This window comes from Pantherophis guttatus, chromosome 1 (assembly GCF_059756535.1).
Source record: "Pantherophis guttatus breed Tessera chromosome 1, ASM5975653v1, whole genome shotgun sequence".
Lineage (NCBI taxonomy): Eukaryota > Metazoa > Chordata > Lepidosauria > Squamata > Colubridae > Pantherophis > Pantherophis guttatus.
In genome coordinates, this window is record NC_142063.1 from 119,634,031 (window position 1) to 119,644,940 (window position 10,910).

At 40.2% G+C, this 10,910-nt stretch overlaps 1 protein-coding gene across 1 annotated transcript in view; it reads right to left on the reverse strand.

Annotated features, from left to right (window-relative positions):
* The window catches only part of PLCD4 (phospholipase C delta 4), a 40,899-nt gene extending 31,634 nt beyond the window's left edge, over positions 1-9,265 (reverse strand). The window contains exons 1-2 of the mRNA XM_034433706.3: positions 9,126-9,265; positions 4,872-4,994 (exon numbers count right to left, since the gene is read on the reverse strand). The gene's annotated coding sequence lies outside the window, so the exon portion shown is untranslated. The remainder of the gene's footprint in view (positions 1-4,871; positions 4,995-9,125) is intronic.
* Between the last annotated feature and the right edge of the window lie 1,645 nt (positions 9,266-10,910).

The window sequence follows — 10,910 nt, forward strand, 5'->3', positions numbered from 1 at the left end:
CCAATATCTCTTAGGCCTCACCATGACAGTACCTCCTGACATATTTGTGTGTGTGTGTGTGTGTGCACTATGCATATGTGCATGTATATACACAATTTATTAATTTATTAATTAATGAGCCACGGTGCAGTGGTTGGAATGCATTACTGCAGGCTGCTTCTGCTGACTGCCAGTTGCCTGCAAATTGGCAGTTCAAATCTCACCAGGCTCAAGGTTGACTCAGCCTTCCATCCTTCCGAGGTGGGTAAAATGAGGATCCAGATTGTTGGGGGCAATATGCTGACTCTGTAAACTGCTTAGAGAGGGCTGTAAAGCACTGTAAAGCGGTATATAAGTCTAAGTGCTATTGCTATTGCTATTATTATAAGTGTTCATTTTTTTCTCTGGCTGAGTATGAGTATAGAGTATAATTATATTGAAGGAACGAGTAGGCCATCATATTCAACTCTTTGGTCTGGATCCCAAATTTAATACTGGTTTTTTTCTGCTTTAGGTCTATGTTTTATTTTATTTAGTGTTCTTCTTTGTCTTATGAGCTACCAAGAGTTTTGTAATTGCATCAGCCTTAGTGTATACATTTTACACATTTGGCTACTAACAGAACACATGTAGCCTACCATCTTTTTGGCTAAATTGGTTCCATTGTTCTTATTGTTTAGTAATATGGCACAATAATTAGAGCAGAATATAAAAATCTATGATATAATAAACATACTAGCTTTAAAGAGGCCATCAGATTCTGAAGCTTACTTGAACCATTAGCAATATCTAATATATAAGAATAGCCTATGCTTACAATCTGAATATTAGAAGATGCTTTCTTTAATCAAGTTGGCCAAAACAAGATCCAAAACAAATACAGTGGTTTGATTCCCTTTACACCTGGAAGCTGGTGTACCATGCAATTTATGATGAATTAATAGTGATCTTTTTAAAGAGGCTAACGCCATCATATCAGAAATCAAAATGATCCATTTCTAAAGGCCACAAATATAACTCTTTCTCTCTTTAATATGGTTACCACTCCAATTAAAATAAATGCATTACTCCAGGTCAAGGTCAGCCACAAAATTTTGCTGCCTCCTGAAACAAGATGCCATCAACACTTTATCTATAAAAAATCAGCTAGCCTGGTAGGCAAATTTTACTAACACTGCAGTATCGGAACAGAATTTTTGGCCAAATTTAAAACCAAGAGGCCACAAAGAGGCCACAGAACAGGATGAATGGCAGTCATTGCTGTACCTTCAAGTACTTTTTTTTACTGCTTTCACACTCATTATCTCTGTTACCTGATACAAATGGGCTCTGCTTTGCTGAAAGGGAAGGCATGATAAGTGCCGGTATATAGTCTAGAGCAGGGGTCTCCAACCTTGGCAACTTTAAGACTTGTGGACTTCAACTCCCAGACTTCCTCAGCCAGCTTTGAACTTCTGGGAGTTGAAGTCCACAAGTCTTAAAGTTGCCAAGATTGAAGATCCCTGCCAGTGGTGGGTTGGTACCGGTTCTCCCCGGTTCTTGCGAACCGAGAGTGGAAGTAGTGGCTCAGAGTAGTTGAGTAGTTCAGAGAACTGGTAAATACCACCTCTGCCTGGCCCCGCCCCCAATTTATTCGCTGCCTCCCGAGTCCCAGCTGATTGGCTAGAAGGAAAAAAATCAAGGCTCACTTGACAAAGAAGAGAAGAAAAAAGCAAGACCCTTAGCTTTAAATTGAGAAGCCAAGAAGCCTCCCAACCAATCAGCTAAAACTGATCTGCTCCTTGTAAACCGCTCGGTGTTGGCATATTGGCAATTGAGGCCAAGCTGCCTGAAAGAGGTTTCCAATGCTCTCAGTGGTGGCAGAGCGGCAAAAAACTGTTTTAACTCTTGCCGCGGCTCTTCAAAGAGCTACCCTATAGCTGATCAGCGGTAAAAGGCAGTGTGGTGGTAGACCAGTGAGCTCCAAAAATAAATGGGTAGACCAGTGCGCTCCAAAAACAAATAGATAGACCGGAACGCTCCAAAAACAAATGGGTAGATCGGTACGGCTCTGCAAGCAGTTAAAAGCCTGGTAGACCAGTACCTTTGCTAAATCCTAAAGAATTGTTTGTCACATGACCATCAAACCATGCCCACAAAATAAACCATGCCCACAGAACCATAGTAAAAATTTTTAGAACCCACCCGATCCCTGCTCTAGAGAGCCTATTAGCTCCAGTTTACTCATACTAAACAATACAGTAGAAATTTCTTTACATTACCACGAATACAAGTAACCCAGCTGAATTCACACCTTTACCACAGTAATTGTGCAATGCCTATCAACTATATGAAAAATACATATTGTACTTTGTTTAGATATAAACAGGTACTAAATGCTAACTGGACTTACTTTACATCAGTAAGGTATGATGGAACTTTAGTATAGATTTGTACTACCCTGTTTCCCCCCAAAATAAGACATCCCCTGATAATAAGCCCAATTGGGCTTTTGAGCACATGTGCTAAAATAAGCACTGGAAAATAAGTCCTCCCTGAAAATATTTAAATGCAGAGCTGTAAGTAAGACGGCGAGAGGAGCCCCATCTTGCTCCACGCGCCCCAAAATAATAAGACCTCCCTGAAAATAAGTCCAAGCGCTTATTTCGGGTTCAAAAGACAGGGCCTTATTTTCGGGGAAACATGGTACTTTGTTACATTGGATTCCAGAACTCTGTTTCATTATAATTTAATTGGCAATGCACAGTAAGCTCTGATGTTCTTATCTAACAACCATTTCATAAAGTCACAGAATTAGAAGGCACTATTTAGGCCAATCCTTCTCTGGGTGCAGGAATTTAAATTATAGTATTTGTGAGACATTGCTAGCTAATTTCTGCATGACTACATCCAGCTGGAATCTACCTTCCTGCGTTTTACTATAATAGAGAACAGTCTGCTGCTTTTTTCTACCTGAGCCTGAATAGTGTCACAGTACAGTATCACTTTACAATTCATTCTTCTCTCAAGATTAAACACACCTACTCTCTTCGTTCCCTCTTCTTAGAGCTTTGTTTCCAGCTGAATGATAATTGTGACTAGCCTTCTCTGTATCCACTTCGGTTTGTCTCAATTCTTTTTAAAGTAAAGCAGTCAGAATTGCATGCAACTGTTGACCTGATCTGACCACTGGAGGCAAAATAGGGCTACCTCTATGAGTTGGAAAATAACCAAAGAATAAATTTATGTTCCAACTTGCCTGACCTGATTCCTATTAATATTTTGATAAAAACTTATTTCATTTCTCTACATTGGCACCTTCCATTTATGAACTAGGCATTTATGTCTACATAGGGTGATTGCTGAGGTGGATAAAGAGACAAAGCTAAATTGTGAGAAAGAAGTCTCTTTCTCAACACCATCTACCCCATTCCAACATACAGGTATATTTCTAGATTTCACTTGCTGCAGTCATTAGACTCCTTAAGACCTACTGGATTCAATGGGATTTATGTCCAGGACTGTTAGCTCAATCCCCACCGATCTCATCCATTTGTTGTCTGTGACCATTAAAAACAGAATTCATGACTGCAGCCTCAGTTTTATTCCTTCTTTGCATTCCTAGACCTTTACATCAGCAACATTTCTCTTTTCTACCTGGAAAGCAGTCAAGACACCTAACAATAAAACAACGAAAACATAGTTAAAATATTGTGAAGGATTTAAAATTGTTTGTTCAAACCTAAAAGGCCTGACTCAGGAGGAAAGTCTTGAAAAATAGAAAGAATGAGGGCTCTTATAGAATAGAAAGAATAGCAACTCTTGAGGGAGTGTACTCCTTGGTAACATGAGAAAAGACACTTTAATGGAGCTCTTTGGCGAGTAGATTTTCACTATCATTCCACCATGCTCTACTACAGGGGTCCCAAACCACCAGGCTGTGGCCTGTTCGAAATCAGGCTGCACAAATGATGTGCAAGCGCATGTGTGCATGAAGCTCCACATGTGAGCAGAGGGTGCTTGAGTGGAGGGCGCTTGTGCTTGCGTGCAAAGCTCCACTTGTGCAAGCAAAGGACGTTTGTGCATGTAGCTCCATTCGCGCAAGTGGAACTTCTCACATGAGCACAAGTGCAGAGGTGGTATTCACCAGGTTCTAACCAGTTCTGGAGAACCGGTAGCAGAAATTTTGAGTAGTTCAGAGAACCGGTAAATACCACCTCTGACTGGCCCTGCCCCATCTATTCTCTGCCTCCCGAGTCCCAGCTGATCGGGAGGGAATGGGGATTTTGCAGTAACCTTCCCCTGGAGTGGGGAGGGAATGGAGATTTTACAGTATCCTTCCCCTGGAGTGGGGTGGGAATGGAGATTTTACAGTACCCTTCCCCTGCAACGTCCACCAAGCCACACCCATCAAGCCACGCCCACAGAACTGGTAGTAAAAAAGTTTGAATCCCACCACTGCACAAGTGCCCTCCGCTCAAGCGCCTGCCACTCATGTGAACCTCCATTCATGCAAGTGCCCTCCATGCGAGTGCCCTCTATTCAAGTGCCCTCCACTCACGCGAGTGGAGCTTCATGATGTCCACCACTCGTTTGAGTGGAGCTGTGCGTGCAGCCCGGTTTCAAACAGGGGATCCCTGTTCTAAGAGATGGAACAGGACAATAAATTATTAATACAGCAGTCTTGTCTCTGAACAAAATTCTATTTCTGCCTATGATAGATTTTCCTTCTACCTTTTCCTGTGATGCTCAAGAGCATTGTGGCATGAAGATCCTAACCCTTACAACCAGCCCTACCATTAAGAAAATCGTTACTTCAGGGTGCCAGATTGTTAAGCATCAATCTGAGTCTTCTGATTCAGAAGATGAAGAGCTTGGCCAATCTGACCCTCAACCTGCACGACTGTAATTACCTGAAGGAAGTAGGCCTGAGAAAATCCAGGCGTCGGTTGAGTCAGTTGATCCAGAACCTGAACTAGACTAGGCTCTGAGTCCACCAAACATCACAAATGAAGAAGAGGAGTCAAGCTGTCCATCTGAAAAAAAGGAATGAAGCATGGCTCAGCCAACTAGTCAAATTGATAGGGATAGGAAAAAGACTCTGTAACTAGTTTTTTGTACCAAGTAACAATGGATGTTTATACCTGCCTATTTGCAATTTTGGGGTTACCTGCGACCCTGGAATGGAAATGGATTGTTCTTGGCTCTTCCTGAACTTGAGTTTTGGCTCTTCAGACCATCTCCTAGTGTAAGCTGGTTTGGCTGTTTTCTATACAGAAACTTTTGAGTTTGCAGCAAATTTTGTATTGCTTTGGTTTTATGACGGCAGAAAATATTGAGCTTGTTGTCATAAACTGGCTGTATGTTCCTGTATGGCAGCAGCATTTGGAGGTGCTCTGGGGGTGTCCTTAAGTCTGTTAACTTCAAGAATCCATTCACAAAATACAGGGAGCTTTCGTGAGTAAATAGCATCATTGCTCAGCAAACCCCCCACCTTTTTCTCCAGGAGAGAAATAAAGGAATAATCCTTGTAGTTAAAGTCATTTTCTCTAAGGAGGTAATGAATAGGATTTTGCTTCTCTGAGTGGTCAATAAACTTTACTACTGCAAAACAGCTGGATCCCTCTCTGATCCAGCTGATCTCTTCGAAAAAGAGAAGAGATTCCCTCCCTCCCAACATGTAAAAAGATCATTTCGTAAAGTTTTGATTCTCAAAACTTATTCAGATTTATGGGATCCCCTCATTGATACGAAATCGAGCTTTTCTTTAATGTATCTCACACTAAGCTTTCCTACAAGCTGAAGAAAATGCAATTCAAGGTTGAATTGCCAGAGCGTATATTTAGTTCCCCTCTGGGATGGCAGTGAAATATAATCTCTCATCTCAGTCCCACAAGAATGAACTGCTTGCTGTGGATACACAGGAAAGGGAAGGTGTGTATGTCACCTGATCTTGCATGTTGTGTTGGGTTTGGCAGTGGATCATGATCATTCTTCAGATATATTTTGAAAACTGCTTTGCAGCACATAACAATTTCCCTTAACTCTCTTCCAATCTATATAATTGGGGGGAGGAGGGTGCCGTCCCTCTTACTGATGATTTCTGAAGAACCTAAAAGCTAATTTGGGAAGCTGCTTCCAGAACAATGGTGTCTGTTTGTTGCAGCAAAATTAGATACAACCCAATGAATCACAAACCAGCCACTCATATTTTAGCCCTGCTTGTTCTGTGAGACCAGATTGAAATAGTCATAACTTGGTTTGCCATGCCACAGCAATGCAGCCATAGGATCATATAGCATCTGAAAACCTAAAATTATTGATATATTAATGTCCATGAGTTGTATGGCCAATCCCAAATATGGCCTGGGAACATCTTTTTTTCTGCCATTTCTGATTATATTGGCTTTACTTTGCCCTCAACCCACAACTGAGCTAGCTGTCAGGCCTGGAAGACATCTTTTGTATTAGGCCTTCAGACCTGCAACGTTTACTACTATGGGAAACTGGGATTGTATGGAGCATGGGTAATATAGAGTCATAATAACATTCCTTTCTCAAGAAGTCAAGAACAACTTGCCCTGAACCTGGAAGGCTGGACCTGGGAGGCATCCCCAGTTGGGACAATGTTTCATTGCACCATGTGATGGACTTGTGGGTGTTGGGCAGGGACTTGGAATGTGCTTCGTGGAACTCTGACACTACCTTAAGTCATCCTTCCCTTTACTGATGGTAAAGTAACTTTTCCCTCTTATTCCAATTTCATTCAGGATGTGTCAAATTCATTTAGTTCACCCCTTACTTTGGAGTGAAGCAGGGATGGGTTCTACTTACCTTTACTACCGGTTTGCAATGGGGCCATGCGCTCTTCTGTGCATGCGCAGAAGCATTTTGGTGACATTGGGGTCGGTGGGTGGGGCCTCCCGCCGGTTTTACTACCGGTTCTATAGAACCGGTGTGAACCGGAGGCAACCCACCATTGGAGTGAAGTCAGGTGTCTGCAATGACTTGAAATAGAGGCCACTGAGGCACGGTGTGGATTGGCAACGGGAACAGAAATATCAAATTGATACAATTTTCTGCTGACTTAAAGGTAAGGTCTAAGGCTGTAATTAATAGGGAAAGGCCTTAATTGAATTTTTCATCCAAGTAAAAGTAGCAATATATTGCATTTTTGCTTTTCTAATGATGCTAAAAGCCAGCTAAGCTACAGCCATATTTTGAATTATTGCATAATAGTGCTGTCATTGCAGTGATAAGTATATGTCAGTGACGGAAAACAGAATCTTGGTTGAATGAAATGGAATTTTGGCAAGAGCACATTTGGGAACATGCCTAATTAAAAAGCTCTACCGAAACATGGTGCCCAGTTTTGAAAGATATTATAGAATTGCCCCCCAAGAGTGCCTGAGGGAACAGAAACTGCCACAGCATCCATGATTTTTGATGGAGCTGTCAGAAGGCAACCTCTCACAAAAGAGGCAAAAATATTAGAAGGTACTCAAAAATTTTCAGCATCATAAAAACATTCCTCCACTTCATAATAAATCTGAAAGATAACAAATTAAGGGGTGACACTTATTGTCATGTCTATGTACATGATCAGTCTACTGTCTGTAAAATGAGAACTAGGATTACTCCGGGTTGTTGTTATGTTAAATATTAACAGTAGAAGTAACCAACTAAGGCAAAGAGACAGTCTTCTGATGATAATGGTTAAGTTAAACTGAACTTTAAAAATCTCTAAAGACTTTACAAAGTAAAACTAACAGTCCTTTCTTTAGACAGAAGTGGGAATTTACAGCTTTCAAGTGATTTGGGAATGAAGGGCTAAAAGACACCCGGGATGGAGAGTGGGTTAGAAGTTCCTCAACCTCCCTTTCTATATAAAAAAAACTATACTTTCTTTGAAAATCCTAGCTGTTATTTAGAAATCACCATTCACCTTTAAAAAACAACTCTCATTAAGTCTCCTTCCTTGAATATATAAACTGAATTCTCAAGGAAAATTCAAAGAGCCTTCTTGGAGTTCAGCAGTCTTAACAAATAATAAAATCAAACTCCTTTGTTTTTTACTTCTTACTGTTCCACTCATAAAACATTTCTTTTTCTGTCATCATCATCATCACCATTTTCTTTTCTGCTTAAGATCTATTTTCTTTAAATTTGCAGGAATATGCAAAACGATGTCATGATCAGCAACTAGGTAAACATACTTCAACATTTTAGGACATTTTTAAAATAAAACTCCCAGGAAGGTTTCTAAAAGATTTGTGGTGGTGGGATGGGTAAGAATCAAGACTTGTTTTCCACTTTACTATCAAATATCAGATATATGCATGCATGTACAAAATGCATAAATACAAGCAGAACAAGAAGGCAGCCAAACAGGTTTTCAGAGCGATGGCTGTCCAATTCCTTGCAGTATTAAATATATATATATTTAAATTAACTGACTCTGTTCCTTTACACAGTGCTTCAGTGTCTCACCCTTTTTGAAATTCTAATGCTCGGATGTTAGTAAGGACTTTCTTTCAAGAAACCATTTAACCTCTCCAAATATATAACTGCAGCTTTGGTTTATCCAGGATTGTCCTTGAGAATCAGAAATCCAATTAGACGTGCAGCAGAGAGGAGATATACGACATCCTGCTCTAATCCAAGACTCACAACGCACTCTTCCACCTCCATGTAAACATTTGGTACACTTGAGATATGCATCTGCAATTATACTTACACACAGGCTCATAAGCTCATGGTTAGCATTAACTTTCCTCTTCCATTTTTGATTTACATTTTCAGAATTTTTTTTCTGTGCTGTAACTAAGCCATAGAAAATGAAATAAATTCATGCCTCTGAAGACACGCAAAGTTCTTTTCCTTAACCAAACTGTGCGTGTATATCCACATTCCCTCTCTCTCTCTCTGTCTTTCTCTGTCTCTCTCTCTCTCTCTCTCTCTTTCTAGAATTCGGCTTAAATCCCTCCAGCACTATCCATGCATATTCTGGCTCAGCATCTCTTCTTTTAGGAACATAAGGCTTACTGCCCTGATTTGTCTTCAAGCACTTGTTTTTCCTGATCTCCCGCTTTCTTTTTTTAAAACGGCACTGCAGCAAAAGCCTCGCTGTTCCCTAAACACACCAGTCTTTGCATGAAAACTCTTACCAGTGGACAGAGAATCCCAGCTTGGGTGAGTATTGTGTCAAAGTGTCTCTATGCCCTGAGATAGCATGATGGCTTCTGTTTCAAGTATCCTGAGTTTGCCCTACCACCTCATCCTGTTGGTACTTGAAGCTGCTACTGACGCAGCAATTGCATCTGCACACACAAAAAAAGCACACACACAGTGTGCCCAGGGCTTTGCCTCTTCCCTTAAAGGCACAGAGCAAGATGCTCATTTGTCACTCGGATGTTTGGTAAAATTTGATCTGACTTGCATGGGAAGTTGGAGAGGTGAAAAAGCTATGTATACCTTAGCCGAACATTCCTGGTCTTCGGGACTGTCCTGATACCCGATGCCTTTTTTTTCTCCATTGACCAACCAGGTTCGCTTGTTATAAAATATGCCTGACTGTGAGGAATATCGCACAGCTTGTCGGTGTTCTTTTGGGTTGTCATTGCTATAGCATCACACACAGTCTGTTCTGCACAAAAATATTTACCTTATACAGTATGTTGATAAGTGTGGACCAGAGTTGATTTCTTCTGAAAAAATGGCTATCCATAGATGGTGAGAGATTAATGATTTTCTTTTTTCTCAACTCACTTGCTCCTTTAATAATTCTTTTCTTATGACTGACTAGTTAAAGAAGGCTTTTGGAAATAGTATGTTTTGAGCTATTTTTGGAATGTTACAAAGGGCTTATATAACTGAAGGAAGTCAAGAAACTTTACTTATCTTATTCTATCATACTATGAAGTACATTGATAAGATTTTGTTGGAGAGCAACTGTCCCAAACAGGAGGAGGGTTCAAGAGGGGACTTAGCCTGGACTCCTTATGTAAACACAAGAGAGCAAGATCTGTCACACACACACACCCAATGTCTATGGACCTTATCTAAATCTTTCCCAGGTGAAAGCTATCAGTCTAGGGAAATTCCTGTGAAATAGGCATAGAACAATAAAGTAGCTAGATTGAACTCTACATTTGTGGGTCAGGTTGTTTACACCTGACAGATTTTCTTTCCTAAACCAAAACAAGCAGTTTTTCCTTCTGATAATCTGTATACATCAAATTGATTAGAATGATTCTTGTACTTTAAATCAAAAGTTAGTTTTTTGGTTAAAGACTTAAGTGTTTAAAATAACATACAGTATATTCCCTCATTGCTTCCTCTTTGCCTCATAAATTGTTATCTTGTAGAACCCTTTTTCATCAGCTTCATCTCAATATGCTGGTTGGGCATTTTTTGTAGTTTATTTTAGTTCAGTTTATTTAATTGAGATATTAAAAGTTTCTCCAATGGGAAACTAGATTTAAAAGCTTTTAATTAGGAAATATATAGATGTCCACCCAACTTGCATATGACTCTTGGCAATGTATGTCAATAAAACAATACCAAAAATCCAATTATCATCTAATCTTGAGGACTTTGTGTGGAAAATAGGGCAAAATAGGTATGCTTGCCAACTTGAGTTACTTATAAAATACAGTAATAAAGGTGGGTCAAAAATGTAATAATAATAATTAATATCAGTGTAAAGAAATATATGAATAGGTTCCTGGATTTCAGATGGCTGTAGATTCTTTGGAAATGGAAATAGCTCTTTTGTGGTTAGAATGCAGTATTGCAGGCTAATTTTGCATTCCACTGCCAGCAGTTCAATTCTGACCAGCTCAAGGTTCTGGTTCTATCCTTCCGAGGTCGGTAAAATGAGGACCCAGACTGTTGGGGGCAATATGCTGACTCCGTAAACTGCTTAGAGAGGGCTGTAAAGCCCTATGAAG